Source organism: Sardina pilchardus, chromosome 7 (genome assembly GCF_963854185.1).
Source record: "Sardina pilchardus chromosome 7, fSarPil1.1, whole genome shotgun sequence".
Classification (NCBI taxonomy): Eukaryota; Metazoa; Chordata; class Actinopteri; order Clupeiformes; family Clupeidae; genus Sardina; species Sardina pilchardus.
The window spans coordinates 4,558,200-4,567,879 of NC_085000.1; the positions used below are offsets into that span (position 1 = coordinate 4,558,200).

The window sequence follows — 9,680 nt, forward strand, 5'->3', positions numbered from 1 at the left end:
AAATGTGTGGAAAAAATGCCCTATTTTGGAACCATTTTAGGGTTGAAAGTATTGTCTTGGTTAAAGAAGTACAATGATATTTAACACAGATTATTAATGTAAACACATTGTGCTCTTGAGGACATATTATTGTATGGCCAAAGTAGGTGGCTATGGAATAATGGAATAAGGGCATAAAATAATGATATTTTTTTGAAAAACAGCTAATTATCTTCCATCCTAACAACAAAATAAATGGCCAGACAGTGCTATATATGTATTTAATTGCAGATGATTCCACTGCACAACTGTTCAGTGAATTGTAGGCAACTCAATGCTTTGTACTGTTTTCAGAGGTCAGTGGACATAGCTCGGCAAAACACAGCGTTCCAAGGACTCATTATTATTGCATTAATGTTCACAGAGGTAAACAGAGTGCAGCCTCTCACAAAGTCCATTAAAATGTGTGCATCATTGTCAGACACAAGAGAAGCTTTGAAAACAGGCCACAGCAATTTCTTTCTGAATAGGAGAGGACGCAGCAAATGTTTTATAAGTTATGTGAAGACCCAGGCCTGAATTGTGTTTGCAGACTTGCAGTGTTGCATTATGTCTATACACCACAGACAATAAAGGAGCTCCTTTTGCCTCACTTGCTTAGATAAGCATACGACGGAGAGTTGTTGTTCTGTGATGGAAGCTATGGCACAATTATAGCAAACTGGACGGACAAAATGCACAGCTGTTATGTAAGGGATAATGGACGACACGCCGTTCGGTTATACAAAGTTAATGCACGTTCTAGACAGTAAAATGGCCCAACACGAAGCGTCCTGTGTACTTGTGTACTTGTATGCGTACTTGTATGCTCCTCTGTGTATGTTTTCATTGATGCGAGGCCCCAATTGTTGGGGAGCACCTGAAACATGCGTGTGGATGACGCAATTCTCGTCACGCGCTGCATGTGCGGGACCCAGACCCAGACCCAGGAGCATGCCACAGCCTTTACGCTCTGGGAAGAAGGTTGTTAATCTCTCATATGCTGTGTGCTTATTATGCTTACACATGATGCTTGTTTAGATGACCATTTAAAATGTCTCTCTGTTTTTGTTAGTCTAACTCCTCCTTTTACTATGCTTTACATATTGAGAATATATTACAATGACACAGCAGGTCAATTTATCCCCTAATGTGTAAACTTTGCATTGTTCACATAGTTACACATTTTATATGTCTACTTGTTGCAATTTTGTGTTGGAACTTTAATGAAACTTTCTTCACCAGACTTTTGTAAACAGTACCAGTCCAGCTGAAGACACTTCCTACCACATCTTTTGTGTGTGTATCCCCCCCACCCACTCAAACCATTGTTGTCGAAAACTGAGATTGTGGACAATGATTGGCTGAGAGTTTGGCTGTACTGGAGTCCAATTACCTGTACGGCAGCATCTAATTGGTCTGCTTGGAAACTTGTCCGAGTTTTCACGCCCCCTAACACCCCTAGTCCCCCCTCCCACGCGGAATAAGTTGTACTCTGCCAAGACCAACTTTTTTGAACAAGTTAACTTCCCAGCACTTCGGTTGGTCGGTCGCGCATGGGAAACAAGAGACCGCAACCATGACATTTTGTGGAACTTTTCTAGGTTAGTGAAAATCGCTTGATTGTCCGCATGTATCTTTTACTAAAGTCTGTCGAAGCGTTTTGAAATGAAAATATGTCCTTGTCAGATTATGTAAGTTGTTCCGGCAGATGCGGAACATTCAGACATTTCTCAACACATGTTTATTATTTTTCAGTGACACTTGAAAGCGAGCATATTCTGCTACAGCTCTAGTGTTGTAGGCCTACATTGATGATTACCCTATAATATCTGTTAAGTGACTGTAAAGTAGATGACTGTACCTGGCCTGCAAATATTGTGGTATGCTATGATGCCATGCTACTGTTTTCATGGGCTACATCAAGTAAGGTAGGCTAGTGGTTGTCAAGTAAGGTAAAAGCAGTGGTAATAGGCTAATGGCGAGAGAAGCAAGTCCACTAGAAGTAGTAGTGGCAGCATGATTGTTGTAGTATTTTTGGTAACCTATTGACAGCAGTTGCTGAATTTAAATGTTGCTGGGACCTCTGGTGCAAAACTCCTGAGCTTGTATACGTCAACTCAGACAAAGAACGGTTTGTTTCCCTCGGGGATGTGCGGTCGACCACAAGTGACAATACCAGCCCGCGGGCTCTTTCAAACTTTTTGTGCCGTTGTCTGACTCCTGGTTCCATCTGTCGAGGGAGTTCGTCGGGGTGGCCTCTCTACCTCGCTCTCTCAGCTGCTAGCCTATGTAATATTTATACTGACCGCGGCGCGTCACAGTGCACCTCTTTAATTGTGTTGTTGGGCAGCTTGGATGACCCATCTGCACCCTGACTTAAACAATCAGCTCGGTCTCAACGTGAATTTTCTTTCTCTTTTTTAAGTAACAAGTAACATATTTGAATAATAATGATAGCCTAATAATATTGAGAAAAGGAATAATTGACGTCCGTGTTTACTGCAACAGCTTCCACAGAATGGCTAGGAAGCAAACTTTGATTGAAAAGTTGTATTTTTAGTGTTCAGTAGTGGCAATTCTCCTTCTGTAGATGCACATAAATATTATGTGCATCTTAGATAAACTTAAACTTAAATAAAAGATAAAAGATGTGTAGAAATACATCTGAAGTTCATATGTATAAACAGTGCAAAACCTCAGAGGGTGGATAATTCCTGTTCTGGCCCTAGTCAATAATTAGTAAAGTGAACTATTATTATTTTCACTGATGAAACGTTCCATGAGTAGCAAATGTCGTTCGTGGTCAACTCCGTACCCTCTACTACTCTCGCCTGACTCGCACACTGACTCCCGACTGCTGTCCATGGTTCTACTCTAGAGCGAAATTAGCGCTGTCTTGGGTCCTGAACAGCAATTTGCTGTAGGCCGGTGTGTTCTTGTTTTTTCCTTTCTTATGAATTTGATCACAGTCAAAAACTCTAAGTGAGAATTCGACTTTTCACTTCATTCATACACCTGGTCTCTTGGCCCTTGTCTTCTTGGACAGTGTGCGCGTCCAAAATCCTATTGGCGTGACGCCTTTATTCATTGTTTGTTTTTTGTTTTTTTTTTGGCCTTTTCTTTATTCGATTGTGTTGCTGGGTTTGGGTGAACCTACGCGCTGTGCGTCGCACAACTGAAATCATATTGATGCGGCGTGGACGCCAGTGATTGATTTCAGCCCCAATGCATAACAATGGGATTGCAAAAAAGAGTCTGGCGCAAAGAGATAAGAATTTAATAGAATTTCTGAAAGGCGAAGGTTGGTTTTTTGAATATTTCCCCCATGCACGGCGTGGCGACAGGAGATAAAGAGTGGCATTTGTGGAGAATATTCTCAAATGGCTTGTAATGAATGGTTGTCATTTTCACTAATGGTTGCAAAACAAAGCAAAACAACGGTGTGTGTAACATTTGGGAGCAATTCCAAGTTGCATTTGTCTGCTTTCTTGTTGATGGAAGTTAGTAGAACAGAGCAAGAAAACAATCCTTTAATACTGCTTTTAAAACCTTAGACTGGCAAGACAGTAATTGGGACTTTTCTCTTACATCAAAACTGTCTGCCATGCCATGTAGGCCCGTGGGTTGTATTGTATTGACAAAGCTCCCCATTGGAAAAACTTCGATTTGGTAGACAAAATAGACTCAGATGTTGTATTGCAACAATGTTAATAACACACAGCAGAGTATTAGATGATAAACTACTTTCACTCCTGAGGTCAATAAGTTATCTAATGTTCTGTACACACCAATTGAGAGATGTGCATCAGTACATTTTAGGTGAAAGTGTCCACTGACAGAATTACAGGACAGAAGTAGTGGGGGGAGGGAGCAGACGATGGTCGTAACATATGCATGCTTTGTTGTGTATTAAAGATTAATCGCTTGGCGTGAAATGAGGACCCTCTGGTGTTATGGAGACCAAAAGTGCCTCTTTAAAATGTTCCATTCTGGCTGCTCTGAATGCTGTTCCAAGGTCATTTTTCCCATTGATTTCGAAGAGATATGCGAGTTAGAAACTTTATTCCTTTTTCTTCACCCCTGAATCCCCTCTGCTCATACTAAGATGTGAAGCACATCTACAACAACCCCTGTGCTCACTCCCCCACCCACCCCCGCGCGTGTGTATGTGGTCTTGAGGAGAGAAAAAGCCTGTGAGGAGGAGAGTATCTCTACATGCCTATTGAATTATGATGGGGGGGACCCAAAGCCCAGCCCATCTGATGTTGTAGGTTTTACTACAGCTTCTGTGATGTCATGGCAAAGGGCGGAGGGAGGAGGTGGGGGGGACAATGGCTCATAAGGGAAAGGTAAGTCAATATTACGTTTTCTCGCTGACAAAGGCAAATGAAGCCATGTTTTTGCTTACAAACAAGTAACGTTTACCGCCCCGATCCGGAGCTCCGTGAGCCCGTGGCCGCATCAGAGGAGAACGACTCCTGCATTCTCATTTTCATTGATTTGGATATACCTAATGTCCAATTGGATGTTATGGGACAAATAGTGTGTTGATTAGTTTTTTTAAAGAAATCTGGGATACCTAGAAGCATCATACGCGGCACTGTTCAGGCAGGAAGAAAAACATAGTTTTGTGCGACGGAGATTCTGGGATTTTCTGCTATTCAGGTACTGAATACATATTTTATTATTATGTCATATCATTATGCACACGTTTTACAGTTACTACTAACATTCAAGAATGGTGTTGCCACATCTTAACGCTGTAGGCTGACATATCTCTCACTCTTGAGACTTTAGATTTGCTTTTGGAAATTTGGTGGCTTACTTAATGCACACAGAGTGATGTACGGAGTTAGAAAAAATGTTGCTGTTAGCTTCGCTGGATTCTTTTTGACTCTTGTTTAATGTTTATCTGGATCTTGTCTTACCATGATGATCGACCTTAGCGATGAAGGTTAAGTGTATGCAATCGGGGAATACAATTAATAATATGAGATATTTTGTTTTCGATATGTTGAATAAATAATTCTAATTTGTAAATGATAATTTCTCTTCTACGGATGATTGATTACGTAGATCTGTTTTTGCTGCTCTTAAATTATGCTGCGTCTCACCATCGCTAACTTATGGCATACTGTCAGCGAGATGTGTCAGTTATGTTATGTTGTGACGATTCTGCTTTTAACCTGAACCACATTGCTGGTGCGGAGTTATAAGTGGGAAAGTAATGGAGGAACTGCCAACTATGGCGCTGTGGTAGGATCACGGTGACATGGTTGTTTATTTGCGGAAAACAGTATGCGCGACTGCGTAGTTCATTTGATGTGGTTTCCTATGCACCGTGCCTCGGCACCATCGTTGCCCTCGTACGAGCGAGATTTTCTAGATTTCTACGATTACATGTCCATCTCATCCTAGCTGGTGTCGGGGGATTTTTTCCTCTCTGTTAGCCTATTTGAATACGTTGGCATCTGTTTATCAGTAGCACATACTGTCCAAACAGCATGGGTTTTAAGTGATTTTCTTTTTTACTTGCGACAGCTGTGTATCTGCAGTTAAAATCGCACGGTTTCAGGGGAGCATGCCGCACTCGTACTTAGTTCCATATGGCTCTATGTAATTAAGGTCGAACAATGGGCGTAGCACAGGACTCCCGGCCGAGCTCATGGATGAAGGGGAGGAGGGGTTTGGCCATTTGATTTTCCGCAGCAGAAAACACAGAGATGCTCTCTTTAAATGTCAACCGCCCCTAGTGAGATGTGCAGGAAAAAGTCAGGAAAAGCAGTTAGCGGATGAGAGCTGAGGGCAATAGCACTCGCTAGCTGCGCCCGACTACCGCCCCTGATGATTTCCATGAGTGGTCTCAGGCGTAAAAGCTCATTTGCGTTAAATCACTTTATGCTCAGCTTGCGCGCACACGTTTGTTTGTCCAGTACAATTCAGTGCATTTCACGAACTATTGTGTGCATGCATCATGATCTAAGATGGTGGATGCAGAGCTGACCGGGTCATATTATCATTATTTTATGTTGCCAAAAGTTCTACCTTCCTGTAACTGTGCGCTTTATCTGACCGTTATTGGTAACCCAGAAGTATCTAAAAACTACTGGGGGAAATTTTCGATTTCTGTTACTTCTAAAGTTTTGGTTTTAGTGATCTCCATATCGAGTAATTACCCTGTAGTCTTATATGGTACAGTTAATAGTTAATGGGCAATTCCTGGTGATTCTAGTACATATTTGTTAGGACTTCTACACACGCCTTTTCCCAAAGTCTTTTTATTATTATTTTTTTTTTTTTTATCAGTAATCCTATGTGTTCAGAGTTGTCGTTGGTTTTAGTGATCTATGACATGAACTACCCCTAACACAAACATCACCATTGCAACTCGCCATCATGTCACTATGCTGCAACTAAAGGCTACTACTTCTGCCGCTACTTCTACTTGTAGTAGCACTGACCACTACTAGACTACTAACACTACAAATCATAATATTAACAACCATAACAATAATAATAGCAACAACAACAACAACAACAGCAACAACATATTGTACACTCTCTAGTCGTTCAGTAGGCTTACACTACTGTACATTTTGTTCACAGACTGTAGTGTAGCATTCAGCGTGCGTTGTATAATAAACGACTCCTACTATGCATGGCTATGATTCATGAAGTCGTTTATTTTATCTCTAGCCTTGGAGTGGAAAGGGGTTTAGTAATAACTTTCAGGAGATTGTATCACTGTCCGGAAATTGTGTTGAAATGGTATGAGCCAAAGGCACAGATTATTCCACTAACAGAAGCATTTGGATTCAAGGTGTTACTCTTGAAGAGCCGGCTATTTTCAACAGACTTGTGTTGTGTTGTGACTTGCTTGTGTTTGTGTTTTCTACGTATTTTGCCCATCTCTTCAACATGGTATTTATTGAGCTATCATTTCTTATGAAGCTCTTTTTGAGGTGGAACGTTAGGATGCAATACGAATAGACACTACATCGCTTAGAGCACCCCATCAAAATCCTTGTTGGAAAAAATATACATTTCATATTCATATCAACGTGCGCGAGGTAAACCGCCTCCCTTCAGATACATTTTCGTGGCACTTCCGTGTTCCGAGAAGGTGTGGCATTAAAATTCATCCATCGCCCGTGGTGACGGCAGCAGGTGTCGGGGGATTGCCAGAGAGGGAAGAGCAATAAATATGTCGAATAGAACAGCTGGGCCAAATTGCGCCCTTGTCATTCAGAGCACACAAGTAAGCCAAACCACGAAGGCTAGGGTCAGGGTCGCCTCTGCCATCAATAAAGAAAAGTGCCATTAGTAATGGGCGAAGAGCCTTGAAACACTGAATTACATCCACACTAGCGATCAGGCCGAGCCATATCAGAATGCATCTTGTGCGTTATTTACTTTCCCATTAGCATGTAACTGTGTATTGTTTCACCGAGGCTTGTTTTGAAACGCCATTTACCGCGCGGAACAGGTGTGCTGGAGACTATAGTTTGTTAGGCTTTCTGAAATGGACCTGTTTGCGGTTACAGAGGAGGGGTTGTGTTGTGTATCCTCAGCAACAGCCTGTGGCCACAACCTTGAGAGCGCCACTGTTCTTTTACCAGGTTTAGTTACAGAATGCCTATAAGAAAGCCTCGATGCCCTCAGACAAACAATAAAGGAAAGAGTCAATTAATAGGACGAAGATGTGATGCTTTATTATTATTATTATTATTATTATTTAAATTTTAATGTCTGGAACGGATCTTGACTAGCAGTTGCGCTGGGATGGCTGAGTCGGTCTGCTTCATGTAGGCTGTATGTCTGCTTGAGGTTTTTCTTCTTCCTGAAAGGCACTTTGTCTAGCCCCGCCATGGAGCGGTGTATAATTTCATTAGTGGGCCTAGCATGTATTTCACGTGACCTTCCGGGATGTAATAGGCCTACATCATTTACTATCCCTGCTAATCAGAAATGAAAACGTCTAAAATACCATTCCAAATATACAGGGTAGAAAGCATAATAACAGCAGGGCACAGCAACAACAATAATAGCATAATAATGATACTAATAATAACAATAATTATTATTATTATAATGCATCGTGATGTCATGATTTACAGTAGCCTACATAAGAGATTGTTCTTGTTCATTCACCATTGCCCTTCTTAAGGGTATTTTCTGTTGTGACGGTTAATCATACAAAGTTACTTTCTAAATCCTGCTTAACTCGAACTGGGGTGTGGTGCTGGGTCGTCCTGAGGATTACCCTTGTGCCATCCTCCCGTATTTAATCTGAACTATGGATTTAATATCTCTTCCCTGCTGTAAAGAAGAGAAACTCTTACAATGTTAATGGCTGCTTTCACTTGAAAGACCTTTAGCTTTTTACCCCATTCTCTACAAGCTCTCTAGTAATAGAATTGAAATTGCGGCCGATTGTGCTCTTAAACATTACTTTTTGAAATGAATGGCATGACGAGACAGTTGGCTTGTAGCAAGGCAGTGCACACCTCCCCCTCACCTCGCACTGAGTGCTGAAGTACTCACTCACTTCTAATGAATTCGCTCTTCAGTTTCGATACACCTGGGCTTTCTGGCAAATTTCGGAGTGCTGGATGGAGGTGGATCAGAACAAGCTCATCCAAAAGACCCCAGAACAGATTCAGCTTTGAGAAATTGGGGTTTAGTGGTAAACTTCGAAAGGGTCACGGTTACAGTGGGTACACTGTGCTGTGAATGGCAGACAGAGTAGGAGTTCCAGCTGATAAATATATGGAAGGCATTACTGTATGTGTTGGAGTGTGTGTGTGTGTGTGTGTGTGTGTGTGTGTGTGTGTGTGTGTGTGTGTGTGTGTGTGTGTGTTTGTGTTTGTGTGTGTGTGTTTAGAGAGAAAAAGTTTGCTTGCGTGTACGCAATGAATTTTCAGCCCTTTTGAATATTTATTTGTAATGACAGACTTATATAAGAAATTCAATGAATAGGCTATATGTGTGTGCATGCGCACATGTGTGTGTAAAATGATTGAAGATGTAACATGTCTGCCTTTATCCCCCCCCCCCCCCCCCTCCCCCATTGCACTCTGTTTGCAATCAAGAGTGAGAGGTGAATAAAAGAGTTATAGAGATTGAGTTGAGCAGGAGGTGGAAGAGTGTTCAGGATGTGGTGGAGAGAAATAAAATGTTTATTGGATAGAAAGAGAGCGAAAGGTTCACCCAGGAACTATTAAATGAAAGCATTTGTATGACATGTTAAAAAGATCTTCTCTTTCTTTTTCTCTTTTTCTCTTACTTTCAATCATGTTCCAGTTGTTATGTTCTCTCTTTTCAATGCCTCTATCCTTTCTCCCATATGTCCCTCAGTTCTACACACTCTCTCTCTCTCTCTCTCTATCTCTCTCTCTCTCTCTCTCTCTCTCTCTGTCTGGTACTTATCTCCTGTATGTGGCTCCAGTAGCTGCAGGGACCTGTATGAGTGCCCAGCCAAGGACAGATGGATGTATGACACCCCAACCCACTGTCAGGAAACAGAACAGATTGGGATGGAAGCAGGGAAGAGGAAGAAAGAAAGATAGAGAGAGAGGGGGAGATAGAGAGAGAAAGAGAGGGAGAGAGAAAGAGTGAGATGGAGAGAAATAAAATGCCAAAGATCAAACAAGGCAGAG

General features: G+C 41.7%; 1 long non-coding RNA gene across 2 annotated transcripts in view; it reads left to right on the forward strand.

Moving 5' to 3' along the window:
* The window catches only part of LOC134087127 (uncharacterized), a 377,321-nt gene that overhangs the window by 191,243 nt on the left and 176,398 nt on the right, over positions 1-9,680 (forward strand). The window lies entirely within an intron of this gene.